General features: G+C 42.8%; 1 protein-coding gene across 14 annotated transcripts in view; it reads right to left on the reverse strand.

Moving 5' to 3' along the window:
• LRRC4C (leucine rich repeat containing 4C) overlaps positions 1 to 23,030 on the reverse strand; it is a 566,727-nt gene that overhangs the window by 383,935 nt on the left and 159,762 nt on the right. Inside the window, exon 1 of one of the 14 annotated variants that reach the window (XM_075426773.1) lies at positions 10,894 to 10,912. The exons of the other annotated variants lie outside the window; for them this stretch is intronic. The gene's annotated coding sequence lies outside the window, so the exon portion shown is untranslated. Of the gene's footprint in view, positions 1 to 10,893; positions 10,913 to 23,030 lie in introns of those variants that run through there. 14 annotated transcript variants of the gene reach the window in all.

Genomic DNA, 23,030 nt, shown 5'->3' on the forward strand with positions numbered 1-23,030 from the left:
TCAAAATTACTTCATTCCAGGAACACGTAATTTGTGACTCCTTTTCTTCATGTGCCTTTTTTCTTCATTGTATTCCTCTGTTGTTCCCCGTTTCCCCTCCCCCAACATTTTCTATTCCTTTCCCTCCTAACATTCTCTTTAACATTGTTCTATTTCTTTTGCTGATATTTTTATATTGGTTTCTTTGAGCCAGACTGTAGTTTTATAGCCAAAATATTTCAGTTAATAGTATAAAAGACAGATGGCAGAGTTTGAAGTGTTCTAGGAGTGATGGTCTTTTCCTAGCAGTCTGCACACAGAGGAAGCAAAAGGTTGCCAAAACCATCTCCCACAAAATTTTGGATGTATGTAGAAACACTAGGAAATCCTAGAAAGCGTTTGGAAACTGCCTAGTAGAAACACTGAAAGGTGCAGACAGAGTAATCAAAAGTTGCGTGTGCATGCAAGGAATGCAGTTGGTTAGACCTGTCTTCATTACAGCCATTGTCAGTAATACCAGAGTTCACTGTTTCTTTTCCATAACAAAATGTTCTGATAAAAGCCACTCTTTGTTTACAGTTTGTAGGCAATTCCCACGTTATTACTACTTCATTACCGTTTCTGATCAAGTGGACAAGGAAGCAATACAAAAAGATTAGTTGTGTTTTTAAGGACATACGTAAAAAGACACAAAGCCCAAGGGCAGAAAAATTTGAAAGTTAACCTTCTACCAAAAGTGTCTGCAGGAACTACAGCTTGTAGATGACAGCGTGACAAATTGCTTTTCCTCGTATTTTTATTCTCTTAAATATTCCTTTTCTCAAAAGTATGAAACTACGAAGGCAGGCAAAAATGAGAAAAAGAACCACACGGTATCACCATATGGAGAGTAGGTGGAAATACTAAAATGGAGACATTTATTTTATAACGTGTATTTCCTCATTGCACCTCCCAGATGCACTCTTCCATGTTTTCTCTCTGGTATTTCGGAGCAGTCACCCACCTAATTTGTTATCATGTTTTTCAGCACATAAATGAAGCCTCCAGTTTGGTAATGGAGAATACAATTGTACCAGAAATTGCATGCTGACCCATATTTCATAGTTTAACATGAATCTGCACATAACATAGTAAACTTTGCTGCTGCCTCTTTTAGAACTTCCCAAGCTTTAAAAAGAAACAAAAGGAAAAAATAAAAATCAATCTTGTGCTAATTGACATGGATTGGTAATTTTCCATCAGCCGTGAACGTAATTACTTATAAACTGCACATAGCAGGGTTTGAACCTTTGCATTGCAATGAGCTTCTGCCACCTGTCTCCGACTCCTCCCTAAAGAGCACATTGGAAGCCCCAGCGCAGCAGCTCCAGTGAAGACAGAAGGGGAAAAAAAAGCGTGCCAATGGAATAAAGGAAAGGATTAGCACCAAGTTATGGTGCAGTATGCAAACATCCAGCTAAAGGCATGGTTCACAGTCACTTTTGTGAGTTAGCACATGGCTCCAGGTCTAACAGAAGAGGAAGGAACACCCTCACTCTGCATTTTGGTAGAAAGGTGGAAGCTCACTTCTCGGCTACTCCCAGATTCACAGTTTCAACATGGAACATCACAACAAAAGATCTTGTCACATCTCTTGAGTACAGTTTCCTCTCCACAAGCCAACAGTATGTACAACTCCCCATAGAGGGCCACTATGCACACACTCATCTTGTTATCAGACGTATTCTGTCTCAGTTAAACCTATTTTAATTTTAACAATAGACTTCTGCTACTCGATCACATTTGCCAGTTTCAGTTAACATCTGAAATCTCTATTCACATTCCACACCTTTACAATTGTCTAATAGCCCACTGGCTTTTGCACACATAAGTTTAACATTTTTTAAAAAACAATTTTACATAATTTTAGACTGCCAGGATGCTGGTCAGAGAGTCAGGAGACAAAAGCATAAGACTGCTTCAAACACAAGCGGAATCTCACTAAGACATTCACCTTTAACGTTACTATTTACCAAAATAATAGGAATATGGATAGAAGATGCAGATCACAGCAACCTTTCAAAAGTGTCGATTAACATGGCTACTTCAGGACGTTGGTTTTTATGCTTTTCCAGTCTGTCTATAAAATATGCATAGTTACTACTTGCACAGTGCTGATATTTAGATCTCATTTCCCTAGTTTGCCTCTGAATGTCATGTGCTTTTGTTTCCGTTTTTTGTACAATTACTGATTTTTCTCCGCAGCAGAGGAGGAATAATTTATCATTTTATCTTTAACATAATGTCTCTGAAAATCGTCATATCACCCATAAGCTGTTATGCCTTAAGTTCGTTTCCAAGAGGCCCATGGAAGCAGTGCTCTGTGCTGTAAACCTTGGTGCCAGCAGAACGGCGGCGGGGGGGGGGGATAAAAATCCCTTCTCATTTCTAAATCCATCAGATAATTCTACCAAATCTTCCATTTATGATATGCCAGATAAAGTAAATTAACAGATCTAGTAAACAATGAACTGCTAAGTAAATCTAACTCTCGTTCTTGTAACAGTTGTGTATTAATTGAGAGCAGTAGTGATCAGAAAAGGTATGACAGAGAAGGCAGACATAAAAGAGATTAAATACAGCATTTTGTATATGTATTCTTGGTATGACTTTGCAGCACTACAGGGTCTTGTGTAAATCCACTACATGTAAAATACAAACACAACTGTTAAAGTGAGTCTCCGTAGTCCAAAACATGAGTTCTTGCATCTTGTCACTGTGTAGGATCTCCTTGGTGGAGGGCTTGTCTTGTACACACTTCTCCCATTCATAACTCCATTGACTTCCTTCCCTCCTCCTGAGGAGTGCTCTTCCCTACCACTTCTCTACTTTTCCACCACTGGTAAAAGCACTGCGCAACTCCAGGTTTTTTACATTCAAACTGGAATACTTAGAGAATTGCACATGATAAGAACTTAAATAAATTAAAAACGTAACAGCTAGAAATCAGAACAGGAGTTGACTCTACATCACCACATTCATCATTCACAAGATTAAAAAGTTTTCAGACATCTATTAAAAAAAAATAACCAAGTTACGTAGAGAGCAACCTTACCCCAAGCAGCAAATAACCAAAGCAAATAAATTGCTCATTTTCAACGGTTCATTTCACGTCATTAGTTGAATATTGTTTGCTAAAAATAGCAGATATTTATAAAGAACTATGACAATCACAGAAATACATATGTATTGAAAGGTAAGGAAAAGAAGTGGCTGCATTTGTAATTAATAGCACTGATAACGAATAGTGTAACTATTCTGATCTGTCACGTGTTTTGTTTCAAGTCACCAGACTTGCTGAGTCTGAAATTATGTAAAATTATGACCGTATGCCTTGCAGTACAAATGGAAAGCAGATCAAGAAGCAACAACAGCTTTTACAGAGCACGCAGAAAGTTCTAGTGTTTTCAACCACATAATATGAAAGTGTGCAGAGGTGACAGATGGGTCTCAGTCCTGCCGTGGTCCATGTTACACTTTATTTTGTGCAAAGTGACTTTTCCATTCCTTAGTTCACACATGAAGTATAGCTAAAGAAAAACATTGTTGCTCTAAACCTAATGTTAGTGCTGTATGTTGTTTTCTTGACCCCTAAAAGCAAACCAACTGCACACTAGATCAAAAAACTCCTTCTGGAAAAGCCTCAATTTTTTGGTCAGTACTCCTCAGTTTCTAAACAAGCAGATCTCAGCAGATACCTGATGAAACTTCTAACCTTCTCTCCTGTCCAGCTTTCAAAGTGCTGAGCACATCAAAGGAAATTTTCTCATAGTGTGATGGAGATACCAAAAGTGATATATACTAAACAAGATGAATAAAAAACAGAGAATAATGAAGAAAAATAGCTTTTAAAACAATCTGCATGCATGATGTAGTTATTTCACAAACTTGAATAAAATACTTCTATGTCTGCGGCAAAAAATGAGTAAAACATGGTAATTTGTTAGACATGGCAATTTGCTAGAGGAGCTCCCAAATTCAAGATACTAAATGTTATTGTTTGTGAAGTGCTAAAGAATGGACTCAGCACATATGCTGAAGAGAAACTAATTACCTAATTTTAAGAATAAAACGTAACATGACAGAAATAGAAGTCAGCTGACATTTTATTTATATTTTCTACTGTGCCATAAGAATGGAATGCAAGATTGATCATACTGGTTCAACCCAAATGCTCCAGCCCAGTTCAGACAGTGGTCAAAAGTTGGTCTCATCAGAATGAACCAGTTGTGAGCAATCACATGTCGCACTTCCTCTATTATCTCCCAACCTCTAGCCACTCACAGCTCAGACACATGTTTAGATATTAAAGGTTTAGGTGATTAGGGGAATATAAAATATCCAAGATATGGGCAAACTCTGGATTTATACAGTGACACAATGAGTTGTCTGTTTTCTAGCAATTCTTAACAGTTACTTTGTTTTTCTGTTTCGAGTTGCTACCAGGTACTGAGCTGATACTTTTATGGGACTTTCTATAGTATAATCTCACACGTCTTGCTTCTGACTACTAAAAATCATCTCAGCATTCATCATTTCATATAAGACTTTAAAATTTACTCTTCCCATGTGAAGAAGCTTACCTTTACCTGCACCAAATTTCATCTTCCATTTTATTATGCAGCTATTGAGTTGCATAAGGTCCTCTTCCAATTCTTCAAATTAAATTTAGCATTTCCATTTACAGCCATCAACAAGCTTTGTTACTCCACCAGCTGCACATTGTTACATATGCTGGACAGCTCAGTTCCCAGCACGAATATCTTTGGAACTCCACTGGTGACTTACGGAACAGATCATTTGTTCCTGCCCTATATCGCCCATGCTTAAGTCACCGATTCACCCATTCAAGGACTTCCCTTCTTATTCCTCTGCTCCTTGCTTCCTTAAGTGCTTTCTCACAAGCCTTTAGAAGATGGAGCTGGGATTGTTTAATCTGAAGAGAAGGTTGAGGGGAGACCTTATTGCCCTCTACAGCTACCTGAAAGGAGGTTGTAGTGAGGCAGGTGTTGGTCTCTTCTCCCAAGAAACTAGCAATAGGACGAGAGGAAACAGCCTCAAGTTGCATCAGGGGAGGTTTGGATATTAAGAAAAATTTCTTTACTGAAAAAGTAGCCTAGCATTGGAACAGGCTGCCCAGGGAAGTGGTGGAGCCGTCATCCCTGGAGGTGTTTAAAAAAATGTGTAGATACGGCACTTCCAGACATGGTTTAGCAGGCATAGTGGTGATGGGTTGACAGTTGGACTTCATGATCTTAGAAGTCTTTTCCCACCTTAATGATACTATGATTAATTATCAGCCACACTGCTGTTCCTTCAGATGATTCCAGTACGCTTGTACAGCACAATTCAATTTACAGACGTTTTGCTGATCCTTCCCCCATGTATTTATCCACAAGGCCTTTTGTTTTTGACACAGACAAAGATCTGCCATGTATAGTTCACCAGATCTTACTGGACCCCTGTTTAGGAACTCGTATTTTGCACCTCACACCCTTCAAAGTACCTAGGCAGCAGGAAGCAAGAGGATGCTGTTTTGGTTTAGCCTGAATAAATGCCAGGTGCCCACCAAAACCACTCTATCACTCCCCCTCCTCAAATGGACAGGGGAGAGGAAATATGATGAAAGGCTTGAGAGTTGAGATAAGGACAGGGAAAGATCACTCACCAATTATCACCACAGATAAAACAGACTGAACTTGAGGAGAAAAGAAAGTTTAATTTAACACCAATCAAATCAGAGTAGCATAATGAGAAATAAAACAAAATCTTAAAAACACCTTCCGCCCACCCCTCCCTTCTTCCCATACTTAATTTCTCCTGCTTCTCTACCTCCTCCCCCTGAGCATCGCAGAGAGATGGAGAATGGGGCTTACGGTCAGTCCATCACATGTTGTCTGCCGCTCCTTCCTCCTCAGGGGGAGGTCTCCTCACACTCTGCCCCTGCTCCAGCATGAGGTCCCTCTCATGGGAGACAGTTCTCCACAAACTTCCCCAACAGGAGTCCTTCCCACGGGCTGCAGCTCTTCATGAACTGCTCCAGCGTGGGTCCCTTCCATGAGGTGCAGTCCTTCAGGAACAGGATGCTCCAGCGTGGGTCCCCCATGGGCTCACAAGTCCTGCCAGCAAACCTGCTCCAGCAAGGGCTTCTCTCTCTCCATGGGTCCACAGGTCCTGGCAGGAACCTGCTCCAGCACGGGCTGCCCACAGGGTCACAGCCTCCTTCAGGCATACATCTGCTCTGGCATGGAGTCTTTCACAGGCTGCAGGTGGATATCTGCTCCATCATGGACCTCCATGGGCTGCAGGGGGACAATCTGCCTCACCATGGTCTTCATCACGGGCTGCAGGGGAAAAATCTCTGTTCCGGTATCTGGAGCACCTCCACCCTCTCCTTCTTCACTGGCCTTGGTGTCTGCAGAGTTGTTTCTCCCACATAGTCTCATTCCTCTCTCTTTCAACTGTCGTTTCACTGCAGGTTGTTTTTTTTTTCCCTTTCATAAATATGTTACCACAGAGGTGCTACCACTGTCACTGATCGGCTTGGCTTTGGCTCGCAGCAGGTCCGTCTTAGAGCTGGGCTGGCATTAGCTCTATCAGAACATGGGGCAAGCTTCTCGCAGCTTCTTACGGAAGCCACCTCTATAGCCCCCCTGCTACCAAAACCTTGACACGTAAACCCACAACAGACACAAACCTCATTTATTGCTTATGTGTAGTGTAGTTTGGCTATTGTATCTTTGCTTTTCCATTGAGTTCTTTTCTGGTCCTGGCCTTTTAATTTCATCTCTTTGTTGCATAGCCTCTACTGCTGACAACATTTAGTCTCTGAAATGACATTTCAGAGCGTTCATTCAGTTTAAGCCCTCAAAAGCTGTCATTAACACAGGAAGACCAATCAAGGAACTATAGCATATCCCTCAGTAACCTCATTTTTTGGTTTCTTTATCATAAGCACTTTGTACTGATCACTCCATGCCCTGAAACACAAACAAAAGCTTATCCACAGGGACACAGTATCAGTAACTGGTGTTTCTCTTTTCAGCTTCATGTGCCACAGTTCTTTGATTATGTTTTGTATAGACTATGACTGTTGCTAATGAAGCCACAAGCAGATCCTATGGGCCATCAGCCTCAGCTAACTTTAATGGATGGGATCATTGGAACAGGCTGCCCAGGGAGGTTGTGGAGTCTCCTTCTCTGGAGATATTCAAGACTCGTCTGGACGCGGTCCTGTGCAGCCTGCTGTAGGTGACCCTGCTTCGCCAGTGGGGTTGGACTAGATGACCCACAGAGGTCCCTTCCAACCCCAAACATTCTGTGATTCTGTGATTAAAAAAAAAACCCCACACTTTTTGGTCTGTATCACTTCCATAATACTTTAAGCTACTTATTTTAATTTTAAATATTAAATATAATAATCTAGTTTTAATATACTTATTTAACATTTAATATATTTGCAAATGTATGACACAGTCTTACACATGCATTGTTCAGAACCGGAAAAAAAATTAAGCACAAGAGAGGCCTCAGACACCCCAGAAGGTATCTCAGCAGTCTGGGTAGTTTTCTGGATAGCTGCTGTAACTCTGTTCTAATCTATGCAAATTTTGGGCACAGAATGCCCAAAACTGTTCTTCTCAAATTTGAATTCCTCTGAGGTGGATGCAGAAACAGTGTTCCAACATGCACTGAACAGCCTGTTATTCTTCAAAGGACTGATAAAAGTGCAGATTCATAATTATACCTTTTTCTTTTTAGAGCACATTTCCATAGCAGCAACAGAACAGAACTTACCAATAAGGAAGCTAATCTAAATCATTACTAGAACTGGCAAAATAGCTTTGCAGACACGAAAAGTCAAGAATTTACGTGGACAAAATAACTCACGGTAAGTCAGCTTCCAGTTACTACTCAAATTCTCTCAGGTCCATTGGATATCAGCTGCATAATCCACATGCATCTCCTCCCCTCCTTCCCCTCCTGATTTTCTGCTGTCTCTTGACATTCAAAGTACGGCACTGAATAAAAGCAATCTTACCCATTATTAGCCTGGCATCTTCTTGTAAAAAACACATTTTGGCAAAAATAGTAGACCTTCCAGTATTCAACTCCTCCTACTCAGTGGTAGAATAAATACTTAATATTAATCCTTAATATAACAGATTCTCTTCCTATGGTTTATCACTGCGTTGGAGCCAGGACTTGTATTTCACATTGAAAATAAAGTGCTGACCCAAGAGAGGGGGCTATAGATTTCTCGTTGTGGGAAAGGAGGAAATCAAGGAAGAGAAAGGAGCATGATTTAACAAGTTAGATGACTAAATCCATCCCTAAAATAGCTCTACTGAAGGCAAAGGGGCTATTTCCAGAAAGGATGAATTCAGGCCAGAAATATCAGTTATTGGATTGCATTAGCAAATAGAGCTTTACAGCAGGGAAAATTGCTTGGATCCACAGCAGGGAACAGAAATGAAATAGATGTTTTTCAAGGCCACCGCTTCAGCCTTCCATGATGAACTTGGGACATAATCTGCCTGCAGTGTTCCTGCTGGAGTGACTCCCATCACCTGTCTGGATAAACAAAGCAAGGGAAAGGACAAAAGGACAAAGTGTCCTATAAAGAGATTAAGTGGTGGAAATGGGGGGTGAGGGGAGGATTGAGAATGCCTGGCTAGACAGTCTTAGAGCCAGCAGATCAGACAATAACTCAGGCAAATGCATTGCCCTCCTCTCCAGTAACGCGAGGCTGTGGTCAGAAACAGATGAGTTGCCACATTCAAGGAAGAATAGGGAAAGTGTTCAAACACCTTTTCCATGCTAAAACCAAAACGGCTGGGATAGAAATGATGAAGCAGGTAGGGAAAAGCACCACTTTAAAAACGGTGCTGAGCTTGACTTACTAACTCTACCACAAAAGATCTCCTCAAGGGAACTTTGTATATTGTACCAGAAAGGGGGGATCACAAGCTGTAAAACTGCAGGTACCAATGGTGCCAGTAAGCGCTGGATAGCTGCTGCTCTTCGATTACTTTCTGCTGCAGTTCTGTTTATAAACACTGACAATTCAGGACATTTTCTTTATTTGTTTTCAGTCAGTACCACCCAATTAGAAAAAAAGGGGCAATGTGTATCATGTGTTCAGAATTCACCCCAGTACTGCCAAGGCTCCCAATTTCCTCTTTCTAAAATACAAAATAATACACTTGCAGACCAAACAGCAGTAACGACTGCAGAAAAATGGGATTAAACAAAGTGTAAGGCACGATCTCTGCCAGAAATTTTGCATAGTATAAGTGACAAGACAGAAGAACACTCAAATGAGTTATCTTCCTGTCTTTTATGTGTAGGGGAGAAAATAAATCCTTAAAATAATCTACACAGAGACGTATTTGGAGAGAGAACTAAGTTGTGCATTCATTTATGAATTGATCATCAGGCTAAGTATTTACTGTAGAAGTTTTGCCTTGTGAGAAAATTGAACTCGGCCTGCTTGACTCAATTTCTGATTATAACAGAAAGACAATTCAAACTTTTCAAGGAGCATGAGAGAGCTTGTAGAAAAAAAAATGTACCATAAAAATAAGAATAATATATGCTCATGTGAAAACATGGCTTCAAAGCTACCCGGAAAATAACACTGTTTAAAAAAAATAATAATCAAAAAACTAAGTACATGTTCAGTAACTCTTCACTACAATGTCCCAGGATGTCCAACAGTTATTACACCACTTCTATGAATATACAAAATTCAACTACATAGTAGGGATATATATCAAATAAATCCCCTGGTAATATTACATTGAGAAATGTGATTTATCATTACCATTTTTAAGGAACCAAAAACACTTGTTACACATAACAAGGAACAAAGATTAATATATACTCTAAACTGACAACCTTGGAAGTATATACACATTAGACAGTGATTTGAACAGAATAAAATCTCAAAGAAATATACATATAGAGGAAGGGTAACTCAATACTGAAAAAATACATCTAGTCGAATTCGAATAAGATCTGATTATTTTGGAAATCAACTCTTCAATCAAGAACCAAAGATCATCAAAACAGACAATTACTATTTGATATAAATCTAAAACCTCATAAATACGAGACACGTTGTGTCACTAAAGTATAAAACCCTAAAAGATAGAAGATCTGTTTCTATACACACTATATCTAGAATCTATCTGACACTAAATCTAGAAAAGGCAAGTGGGAAGAAGTCATAAGTAACCTTGAAAGTATTCTACTTTTATTTAGTATTGAAAGTTCTTTATTATGTCTTTTCTGACTGCATCAGAAAAAAAAATATTTTGAAAATAAACTCATTAGCATTTGAAATATTTCCTGTTTCCTAGACCTGCAGCATAAGGCAATCCGTGGGCTTATGCTGCGTAATATGTGCACAATTTGCAAAAACAATATCAAATATACTACTAATATACGAATATAATATAAATCATAAAAGCTACTTATAAAATATTGACAAAATGCAGGTATTGAGCACAAATTTGGCTTCACATAAAATTCGGTGCGCAGCTAGCATTCTCCAGTGCATGCAACATTTTTTTGTTGCATAGTTCTTGAATCAAAGAATAGTAAAGATATGCATCTTGCTACAACTCTGTTCTGCTTTCACTGAAACCTTTTCGGGAAAATATCTCCAAGAACTCTGCAATATTTAATCAGGTCAACCCAACTACATTCACACAAGGTAACACTTGCTGTAAACGAGGAAACAAAGGCACACAAAGGCTTCTAAATTTAGACACCACACTAAACATTTAGGCATCTTACAGGCTAAATCACCAGAAATGCAGCTGTATGGTTTTATTTTAAAAACAGCTCTATGACTGTATACTTGCGTACCTTACATCATCCTGCAGCTAGTAGTCTGCTCCTCTGGATCAGTCCGGGTTGCATGTGGTGACCGAATGAAGTGTTCAAGTAGAGGACTGAGGAGAAACTCATGAGAGTAACTGAACTGCCTAACATCCCAGATCAGTTTTCTCACCTAACCTCAGACAGATTTTGCATGGGAAGCCTCAGCTAATCGTTCTCTTCTGCTTATTTATTCTAAGCAGACCACTTCGTACAGGTCCCCACCAAATATGAGAGCTAGTGAGGGCTTCCAGCTCTTACTGCAGGATGGTGTATCCCGGTCACGTACAGAGTATCAGGACGTGAAAGTAGTCTGGTACCTAACTGGGAGATACCCATAACTGCAACTTACACCACTGGGTAATTTAAGGTGCTCTGGGTTCAGGTGGAAGAGGAAAATGAATCATTGAAGCTAGTATTCTGATTATGCTGTAGGACTTCACCCTGCAAAAACATGCTGCTTACTGAGTGTCTAAAGAAGAGAAATAAGCCAATACTAATGGTTGTTACTAATTAGATTTTTAAAGAGCTCACTGAGAATTTGCAGCTAAAAATTACTATGCCAAACTCCAAAGAACTGGCCATATTTTAACCGCTTGACTGTGTGGCTGAAGCAGACAAAAATAGTCTTAAAATGTGGCATAATTATTTGGCTGTGCTAGTAGCTACTACTCAATGTTAATTATGCATTAAAAGCTAAGAGTGTTATTTATCACTGTTCCAGGCAATATTTATTTATAATATGTGCTCAGGCTTTCTGACAGAAGGCTACCTTATATATGCTCCATAATTAAGGGGTAGGAAAGAGGTCCTCAGATTTCATGTGTATGTATAGCTCTGATTTATTCCTGTATGGTAAATATAAGCAGTCACTCAAACTCATTTTTGGATCTAGAAGATGTTCAACCACCAATTAAAAGAGCAAGTTGACATGTAAATCTGCTATGCAACTGACACCAACTTTGAACACTCCTAAGAAAAGAGTATGTATGAAATACCTCCAACACCTTCCCCCTCACTGAATTTCTCAGGAAGTTACATGAAGCTCTGCAATGAATTCATGCAGCCATCAGCAAACACATCTTTTCACAATGTAATTTCACAAAAGACAGGGGATTAACAAAACCAAAACTGCTGAGTTTGATTTATTTTTTTTTTACCAAGAACTTGTTCCAGATCACTGTGAGCCATAACTAACCAATCACTAAATTTCTTTATCAAGATCCTGTGAATGTAATACTGCAAGTATTGCCACAGTGGCAAGCTCTAAAGTTCATTCTGCAAAGACCTGCTTTCCAGCATACTGTGACACAGTAGCAGACAGCAATACCAATTAACTATCCTAAATTCTATATAACGCTTGTTCTTGGGTAATAAAGTCAGAAAGAAGCATAACGGCGTAACATGCAGCAAGGTCTATTGGCTATTGTTCAAATTACATTTGACACAACAGCATTCCAGAGGGCTCTTTGGGGGAGACAGCAGAGAAGGGGAGAATTAAAAGGTTGAAAGACTAACAGATGTGAACATTTGAGAGCATATATTTTCAACACCATATTCAGGGGCACTGCATCAAAACTATGAATTCATAGTAATCCAGAAGCAGGCAAGTCTGGGCAGGAAGTATGTGGGCAGGAATTAGATATAATACAATTTTAAGTTGGCAAGAATTGTACACATAACTAAATTACTATCCATTCAGTCAAGATCAGATAGCTCATAAGAAATTTAGAATCAACACAAATTAACCAGAAATAGCCCTTTAGATTTGTTCTGCACATGAAAGGAACACATTTAAACCGCAATTCAGATGGTTTCAGACTGCTGCAGGCCACTACTTTCGAACTTAGGAAAACCAACAAATAGTCTGACAAAAGATAACAACAAACCTCTGTTTCTTTTTTGCCATAAACCTACCCAACTCAGAACTGAGAGAAAGAATCCTGATTTTCAACCAGTTCTCAGTTACAAGTGTTCCTGGTCACTTCTCCATTATTCAACCATGCTCATCTTTTTGCATATGTCTACTCCTACAGAACCTATATCTTTGAAGGAATAGCTACTGCTGTTTGTGAAGTTCCTGAAACAAAATTAGTAGAGAAGGACAGCACATACCTCCTTCCCTTTCCTTTAACACAAGACTTTGCACTGTAACTCTCTTAAAATCTGTTTTCACATCACGCCTCTACCTCTGGCTGCCCTTCATTGTCAGGATGGGTTAATAACCTGTCAAAGGGCAATACACTCCACTGTTCTTCTGCTCCAGGCTTTACTGGAAGACTACCTAGATTTGGGTTTGCTAAGGTTACTCTGAAAGGACAGGGAAAAGTTTATTCTCTATCTTTTTTTTTTTTTCCCCTCATGCTGCTGTTTCCATGAGTAATATAACCCTTGCCACTATTTTATAGTGAAACCTTCTCAGCAGACCTCTCTAACCTCTCTTTTTTACACAGAGAAGCAAAATGACTGTGATGGGACAGCTGAGACAGCATTCTTCTAGTTTCTCATGCCAAAGTATAAATTGTAAGGACTCAAACTGAGCAGCTTGCAATACTGAGGGAAAGTATGTTATTGCATCAAACCCCATCATAAAGTAAGCAGATTAGAAATACTGGAGTCTAAGCAAACTTGAAATCCTTGCTGGCTACCTCATTGCCCACAGGACTTCCAAGGCAGCTCAGGTAAAACAGCTATCCTTGCAGTCTCCAAAATCTCTACCTGTAATAATTTTCCTCTCATGAAGATTAGCATGTTTTTGTTAATAATAACAAGTTAAACCTCCCTGCAGAATCACAGCCTCTCATCTATCACACTCCAACCTGCATTTACTGCATGTACGTCCTCTTTTTCATGTTTAGATGAAAAACTACATTTAGTTGGGTTTTTTTCCTATCACACCATGCACAGATTCACAGGAAAGATTTCAGTGTCCTTTGCATACTACAAAAAGGGAGTGATACCATCTCCAAATAAGATATTGTGAATTTAACAAAAGATAAGGAAGTAAAGACCTTGACTCTGAATATGAGGTGGTAGGATAAATGCAACTTGCACATCCAGTTAAGAGGCCAGTTTGAAAAGGTGCTGCAAATGCAGTTCTCATTAGGTATGGCTAGAACTTTAGATGTTCAGCCTCATCAGCCAAACTCGAAGATGTTTAAAAAAAAAAGGCCACTACAATGTCAACAGAAATATGCTATCCAAGTTGCTGATCTTGACAGAGTTGCGTAACAGTACCACACACATCACTGACATCAAGTAATGTATGAATAAAAATGTCATTCAAAAAGCCTTCCAAATCTACCCTTTTAAAGTAGGCTTTCAAACGCAAAGCATGTACCATGAGGCACTGAATTATTTTTCCACTTTGGAAGATGTAAAACATGCAGAGCACTAAAATTAAAATACCTCTGCACTTGGATTTCTTTCTCCCCAATCTTTTGGATGAAAAATGTTGACCAAAGAGAAAAAAAATATTACCCTACCATTAGCTCTATAAAACTTCTATGGTAGCCGTAATAAACAAAGAACTACATTAATATAACCACAGATCTATGCAACTTACAACTCTGCTTCACCCGACATTCAAATTCCAATTCACAAACATAGGTGAATTTAATCTCACCTCTTGGCTAATCTTCCCACTGAGACTTTTAAAATGGAAATGACTGTTCTGACCTATCTTTCCAGATGTCTCCTGTCCTGGCTGCGGCCAGGACAGGGCTAATTTTCAACGGAATCCAGGAAAGGGGCACAGCAGGGCGGGCTGACCCCACCTGGGGGTATTCCATACCATGTGCCGTCATGCTGGGTTCCGGTGGGGGGGAGCTGGGCGGGGGGAACTCACTCGCAGCTCGGGAGAGTGCGGCAGCAGTCTGGTCCGGGAAAGCGGTTCTCTGGGTTGTGTGGTTTGTGTTGTGTTTTCTCCTTATCTGTATCATTGTTGTTCCTGTTCCCTTTGTTTGCTGTTCTGTTAAACTGCCCTTATCCTGACCCACCAGTTTCTGCCTGTTTCTTTCCATTCTCCTCCGCACCGCGGCGGGGGGAGGGGTGGCTGCGTGGCGCTTTTGTTGCCGGCCGCAGCCAAACCATAACATTAAATTTGGCACCAAAGCATGGGGCGGGGATAACGGCAGGGCTGAGCAGCATGTGTTAAAACAGCTTTCTTAGATTTTGTTAAAATTTATCATACGCATTTACTATGTTAGTTAAACAGTCGCCGGTAAAAATGTTTCTGACTTGGATCAGATGGCTCTGGTATTTGAATCCGTACTTCCTGAGTGTGTTCATTGCCATGCTGTTTATCATGGCTGGGAAAAGGATCAGGATTATGATTTTGCTCTACTGTACGATATAGCTTTATGACATGATAACATCACTGTGCATGAAATTAGGCTTGTATTTGCATGCGGCACTGCGGTCATTTCCGTACCTCGGATCCTATGTCTTAGAATTTGTTAATAATCGAACCCAATCTGTGTGGAAAACCGGAGGGGATACCTCCCCCCACTCTTTCGCACCCCCCTCTCTCCTTCAGGCTAGTCCTAGGCTTCTGAGAATTTCGAGTACCTGTGGGATGCTCAGGCCAGCACAATCCTATTGTTATGCCTCCTGAATGGGTTTCAGGTTTTGTTTAGGGTTAAACAAGTAGTTAAGAACATCATGTAGAGACCTGCCCGGGGCCGGATAGCTGTGAGTGGCTGCGTGTGTGGGACAGCATGGGCAGGTGTCTACAGCAGTGGGCACCCCCGGTGTCTTTGAAACTCATCCCTGAACAAGTACAGAATCCGGACAATCTGGTAAAATATCTGAAAAAATGTGCTGACACCCTGGGAACTCCAGAGAGACACAGATCACAGCAATGTGCTGGGGTCTGGCCCACCCCTACCCAGCCCTGTTCAACCTGATTGAATGCTCTACAGGGGAAAGGGGGGGAAACGAAGCGGCAGGCACTGCGACTGGCGCTGCCCCCCCAGCCGGCCCTGCAGCCCCTCCAGCCCAGCAGGCAGTCACAGCCCCCCTGACCGGCACCACGGCTGCCACTGCCACAATCGCAGGGGTGGCCCCGGTTGTCCCGGTGGGCACGGCAGCGGCTCCAGTTGCAGCTGCAGGCATCGCGGCTGAGCCCAATAACCAACCTGTGCCAGTAGCAGTTGCCCCTGTAACACTAAAGAAAGACGCAAAGAGAGCAGATTGCTCCAGGAAGGATAACAATGAGCCGGGGTCATCGCGGGAGATAGAGACAGAGATCATCACCCGGTCCCTGTACCTGAGCGAGCTGCGAGACATGCGGAAAGATTTCAGCCAAACACATCGTCACCTGGCTGCTGCGGTGCTGGGATAACGGGGCCAGCAGCTTGGAATTAGAGGGCAAGGAAGCCAAGCAGCTGGGATCCCTGGCCAGGGACGGGGGCATTGACAAGGCCATTGGGAAAAAGGAACAAGTCCTCAGCCTCTGGAGGAGACTTCTCTCAGGCGTGAGGGACAGGTACCCCTCCAGTGACGATTTTGTATTCTATCCTGGCTGGTGGACCAATATGGAAAGGGGTATTCAGTACTTGAGGGAATTAGCTGTGCGGGAGATCGTTTACTATGACACAGACGATGAGCAGGTACCCACAGACCCAGATGAAGTCCAGTGCACAGCATCTATGTGGAGGAAGTTTGTGAGGAGTGCACCATCCTCATATGCCAACTCACTGGCAATAGTAGACTGGAAAGGTAAAGACGCACCAACAGTGGATGAGGTGGCTGTCAGGCTCCGGCAATATGAGGAAAGTCTCTCTTCCTCCCTTGTCTCAGCTGTGGAGAAACTGGTCAAGCGACTCGAAAAGAATATGTCCTACTCCCCACTTGTACAGGCCAGCATCTCAGCTATTAGGGGCAGGCATTTGTCTGCTCAGGAGAGAGAATACAGAGGCTACACAACACGGGGCACCCTGTGGTTCTACCTGCGTGACCATGGAGAGGACATGAGGAAGTGAGATGGAAAACCTACCTCAACCCTAGAGGCACGAGTGCGTGAGTTGCGAGGTAAAACAATCACAAAAGGGGATTCTGCTAGGAAAAATGCAGCTCCAGTTTCCAGCAGTCAGCTCTCCATACCAGGTAGACAGTTTGATTTTGATTCTGATCCTCTGGAGGAGACCTCCAAGTCATTCTTACAGCAAGTGAGCAGCAAATTCTCTGACCAGGATTAGAGGGGCCCTGCCTTCAGCCAGGTGGAGGAAAGGGACAACCTCGTTTATTGGACAGTGTGGATTTGGTGGCCTGGCACATCAGTTCCCCAAGAGTATAAAGCTCTAGTGGACACTGGTGCACAGTGTACTTTAATGCCATCAGATTTCCAAGGGTCAGAGTCCATTTGCATTTTGGAAGTGACGGGGGGTCCCAAGAGCTGAGTGTATTGGAGGCTGAAGTGAGCCTCACTGGGCAGGAGTGGCAAAAGCACCCCATTGTAACTGGCCCCGAGGCTCCGTGCATCCTTGGTACAGACTATCTTAGGAGAGGGTATTTCAAGGACCCAAAGGGGTATCGGTGGGCTTTTGGCACAGCCGCTTTGAAGACGGAAGAAATTAAACAGCTGTCCATTTTGCCTGGTCTCTCGGAGGATCCTTCCGTTGTGGGGTTGCTGAGGGTTGAAGAACAACAGGTGCCAATCGCAACCACAACGGTGCACCGGCGACAGTATCGCACTAACTGAGACTCCCTTCTCCCCATTCATCAGCTGATCCGTCAACAGGAGAGTCAAGGAGTGATTAGCAAAGCTCACTCACCCTTTAATAGTCCCATATGGCCAGTGAGAAAATCTACTAGAGAGTGGAGACTGACAATAGATTACCGTGGCCTGAATGAAGTCACACCACTGCTGAGTGCTGCCATGCCAGACATGCTAGAACTTCAATATCAGCTGGGGTCAAAGGCAGCCAAGTGGTATGCGACAATTGACATTGCTAATGCATTCTTCTCCAACCCTTTGGCAGCAGAGTGCAGGCCACAGTTTGCTTTCACCTGGAGGGGCATCCAGTACACCTGGAATCGACTGCCCTAGGGGTGGAAACACAGTCCCACCATTTGCCATGGACTAATCCAGACTGCACTGGAAAAGGGTGAAGCTCCAGAACATCTGCAGTACATCGATGACATCATTGTATGGGGTGGCACAGCAGAGGAAGTTTTTGAGAAAGGGGAGAAAATAGTTCAGATCCTTCTGAAAGCCGGTTTCACCATTAAGCGAAGTAAAGTCAAGGGAACTGCGCAAGAGATCCAGTTTTTGGGAATAAAATGGCAGGATGGGTGCCGTCAAATTCCAATGGATGTCATCAACAAAATAGCAGCTATGTCTCCACCAACCAGCAAAAAGGAAGCACAGGCCTTCTTAGGTGTTGTGGGTTTTTGGAGGATGCACATCCCAAATTACAGCCAAATTGCAAGTCCTCTGTACCACGTGACCCGGAAGAAGAATGATTTTGAATGGGGCCCTGAGCAACGACAGGCATTTGAACAAATTAAATGGGAGATAGTTCATGCCGTAGCCCTTGGTCCAGTCCGGTCAGGGCAAGATGTTAAAAACGTGCTCTACACCACGTCCGGGGAGAATGGCCCAACCTGGAGTCTCTGGCAGAAAGCACCAGGGGAGACTCGAGGTCGACCCCTGCGGTTCTGGAGCCGGGGACACAAAGGATCCGAGGCCCGCTATACTCCCACTGAAAAAGAGATTCTGGCAGCATATGAAGGCGTTTGAGCTGCTTCAGAAGTGGTCGGCACTGAAGCACAGCTCCTCCTAGCACCACGATTGCCGGTCCTGGGCTGGATGTTCAAAGAGAGGGTCCGCTCTACGCATCATGCCACCGATGCTACGTGGAGTAAGCGGGTCGCGCTGATCACACAGCAGGCCCGAATGGGAAACCCCAGTCCCCCAGGAATTATGGAGGTAATCATGGACTGGCCAGAAGGCAAAGATTTTGGAGCATCGCCAGAGGAGGAGGTGACATGTGCTGAAGAGGCCCCACTGTATAACAAGGTGCCAGAAGATGAGAAACAATATGCCCTGTTCACGGATGGGTCCTGTCGCATTGTGGGGAAGCAGCGGAGGTGGAAGGCTGCTGTATGGAGCCCTACATGACAAGTCGCGGAAACTGCCGAGGGAGAAGGTGAGTCCAGCCAGTTTGCAGAGGTGAAAGCCATCCAGATGGCTTTAGACGTTGCCAGTCGAGAGAACTGGCCAGTGCTCTATCTTTACACCGACTCTTGGATGGTGGCCAATGCATTGTGGGGGTGGCTGCAGCAATGGAAGAAGAACAACTGGCAGCGCAGAGGCAAACCTATCTGGGCTGCCCCACTGTGGTAAGATATTGCTGCCCATCTGGAGCAGTTTGTTATAAAAGCCCGTCATGTGGACGCCCACGTCCCTAAGAGTCAGGTCACTGCGGAACATCAAAACAACCACCAGGTGGATCAGGCTGCCAAGATTGAAGTGGTTCAGGAGTGAACTGTTTATAGTTCGGTGGGCCCATGACACCTCGGGCCACCAAGGAAGAGATGCGACATACAGATGGGCTCATGACCGAGGGGTGGACTTGACCATGGACACTATTGCACAGGTTATCCATGAATGTGAAACATGCGCTGCAATCAAGCAAGCCAAGCGGGTAAAGCCTCAGTGGTATGGAGGACGATGGATGAAATATAAATATGGGGAGGCTTGGCAGATTGACTACATCACACTGCCACAAACCCGTCAAGGCAAGCGCTATGTGCTCACAATGGTGGAGGCCACCACCGGATGGCTGGAAACCTACCCTGTGCCCCATGCCACCGCCCGGAATACCATCCTGGGCCTGGAAAAACAAGTCCTGTGGCGACATGGCACCCCTGAAAGAACTGAGTCGGACAACGGGACTCACTTTCGTAACAGCCTCATAGACACCTGGGCCAAAGAACACAGTATTGAGTGGGTGTATCACATCCCCTACCATGCACCAGCCTCTAGAAAGATCGAGCGGTACAATGGGCTGCTAAAAACCACTTTGAGGGCAATGGGAGGTGGGACTTTCACAAACTGGGATACCCATTTAGCAAAGGCCACCTGGTTGGTTAACACCAGAGGGTCCACCAACCGGGCTGGTCCTGCCCAGTCAAAACCTCAGCGCCCCGTAGAAGGGGATAAAGTCCTTGTAGTGCACATGTTAGGGAAGCCAGTCTGGGTTAGTGCTGCCTCGGGCAAAGGCAAGCCCATTCGCGGGATTGCTTTTGCTCAAGGACCTGGGTGTACCTGGTGGGTAACGCGGAAGGATGGGGAAGTCCGATGTGTACCTCATGGGGATTTGATTTTGGATGAGAATAGTTCATAAATAAATTGTATAAAGTTAATTGTTAAATAACCCTGTCACTGTCTGTTATCACTGTTATAATTGTTCTATGTTATACCAGTAGTATCATAGTAAGAATCGTCCAGATTAAAGGAAGATGGACTTTTTGATGAAAACCTAGCAGAACACAGTGATGATGGGACTGGACCTGGTTTTCAACAACTGGCACCCAGCAACTTCATCTAGATCAACATCTCCAACCTGCATACTGTGGGCACGGGCCGCACCAGATACATCAGCCGTGAGCTCCGGATGCAGGAAGTGACCGCCCATCACCACACATCACCTCTCCTGCCACGGAAGACCATTACGACAGATGAAGCCCGAAGTCATGGATTAAATGAACTCAACAGACACTTTAGAGTGATGATCCATAGATTAAAGGAATGATATCTGGAGACAGGAGAAGTGGTGGTGATCAACTGGACAATGGGGGACCTGGGCATGATGTAGATGGTATGGAATAAGGGGTGGATAATGTCCTGGCTGCGGCCAGGACAGGGCTAATTTTCAACGGAATCCAGGAAAGGGGCACAGTGGGTGGGCTGACCCCACCTGCCAAACAGAGCAGGGTATTCCATACCATGTGCCGTCATGCTGGGTTCTGGTGGGGGGAGCTGGGCGGGGGGAACTCACTCGCGGCTCAGGAGAGTGCGGCGGCAGTCTGGTCCGGGAGAGAGGTTCTCTGGTTGTGTGGTTTGTGTTGTGTTTTCTCCTTATCTGTATCATTGTTGTTCCTGTTCCCTTTGTTTGCTGTTCTGTTAAACTGCCCTTATCCCGACCCACCAGTTTCTGCCTGTTTCTTTCCATTCTCCTCCGCACCCCAGCGGGGGGAGGGGCGGCTGTGTGGCGCTTTTGTTGCCAGCCGCAGCCAAACTATAACATCTCCTTAAATTTTTCAATGGCTGGACATCACTAATGATCTTTTGGTTTAACAAATAGGATAAAACATACACACACATCAGTAGGAGAAATGCTATCTTTGCATGAAAGTACCGGTGAAAGGTACCAATTGTGCATCACTTAGAACAAATTTCTTACTGTTTGAGAGGTGCTCAAAAATTATACACTTGACAAACATTTCCAGAGAAATCAAACATTCAAAATATCTGAAAGCCAAGTTCATTGCACACACAGTGGTCCCTTGACAAGCTCCCTGCTGCCCCTGCACTTCAGCCCTCTGGACACATCTGTCCTGGCCTTTTCCATGTCAGAAATCCCAGAACCTCCCTTCTCAAGTGATACAGGACATGCAACATGGGAGACATGAAAGAAATGAAAGGGCCCTGACTCTGTCCATAGAATTATTTGCTTTCTTTTTTTCTATTCTGTGTGTCTGCTTATACAGTCTGTATAATTAATAGCTATAGTATCTTGCTAGCCTTTTGCTGATGATGGAGGGAGTCCCTAACTTCTACAAGCCTTTTAATTCTCAGCAGACATCCTATTCTCCACTCGCTCCATAGCCTATTTATTTTTATTCTTATCCATCACAGTACTGCATATCCCATTTATGTCCCTTCTGCTTTTCCCCAAAACAGGAACATCCCATATCCTCAAAATGCTAACAGATGTATCAGTTTCTCAGTTCATCCTCTGCTGTACTTCTCACTTCTCTTATTCATTCCCACCACACAATCTTCATCCTGTTCATCTCTGAATCATGTCAGTCTTCATCTTTGTTTTCTAATCAACCAACTCCAAGTCCATAATAGCAATCCCTGTTATTTCCTATTCCCTTCACTGCCTTTAGGGTCTCCTAAGTATCTCAACAGCAGAGTTTGTATTCCCCATGGCAGACTTCACCACTGTTCTGCAAGGCCTTCTGAGCATGATATCAGTCCTCTCTTTTCTAATTCTTATTATCAGCTGTCAGGAAACTAAAACATTCAGCTGTCAAACAAGTTTTAGAGAATAAGCAAAAACAATTAAGGGGAATGTTGTGATGGTCACCCAGAACTGAGTAGTTCCAACTGCAAGCAATTGCTAATGTGCTTTAGCAGATAACTGCTATGATGACAGTCACATCATGTCTCTCCTGTTTTCTCTGACTTGATTTTCTGGGTTTTTAGTTATTTTCATTTTTGGATATGAGCAAACACATGAAATTTTTTCATTTCTGACATGAGGAAATACATTAAATGGTTGAAATAATATGAAAATATCTGATAATTGTCTAGAAATCAATCTAGAATACTTGAGGAATTTAACAGAGGAAAATTGGGCAAAGTAACTTTCTGTGAAAGAGACAATGGTTTACAATTATCTCCAAAAGATATGATAAAAATGAACATCAAGATGCTGAAGGAGCCTGGAAAGTCTCTCAAGGGTTAAAAAGGGGTCATGGCTGGGGACCATAAATTGATTAAGACTCTGGTAGCATAGCATATAACAAGGAACATTTTCAATATAAACAAGACCCTCGGAAACAAAGGGAAAAGATACAGTCCACTGACAAAAAAAGTATTTCCTTTTCCTCCACACAAGGAAACCAACTGTTAGTAAACACTTTCTCTGTAAAGAAAAGTTAGTCAAGAGAGCAGAAACAAGGGGACAAGGGGTGTCTTGCAGAACAATACAGTTTACAGCACAGGGCTTACAACAAGTGTTTTTTCTATTGTAATTCAGAAACATAACAACATACACAGTATTTTAATATTAACAGACGTATACAAGCTTTATAGAGCTGGCTTGCTTAATATTCTCTCCCAGTGTTCATCAGCTGTCTTCCCTTGCTATCTTCTTAAATCTGTT

The sequence above is a fragment of the Opisthocomus hoazin genome, chromosome 7 (assembly GCF_030867145.1).
Source record: "Opisthocomus hoazin isolate bOpiHoa1 chromosome 7, bOpiHoa1.hap1, whole genome shotgun sequence".
In the NCBI taxonomy this organism is placed as follows: domain Eukaryota; kingdom Metazoa; phylum Chordata; class Aves; order Opisthocomiformes; family Opisthocomidae; genus Opisthocomus; species Opisthocomus hoazin.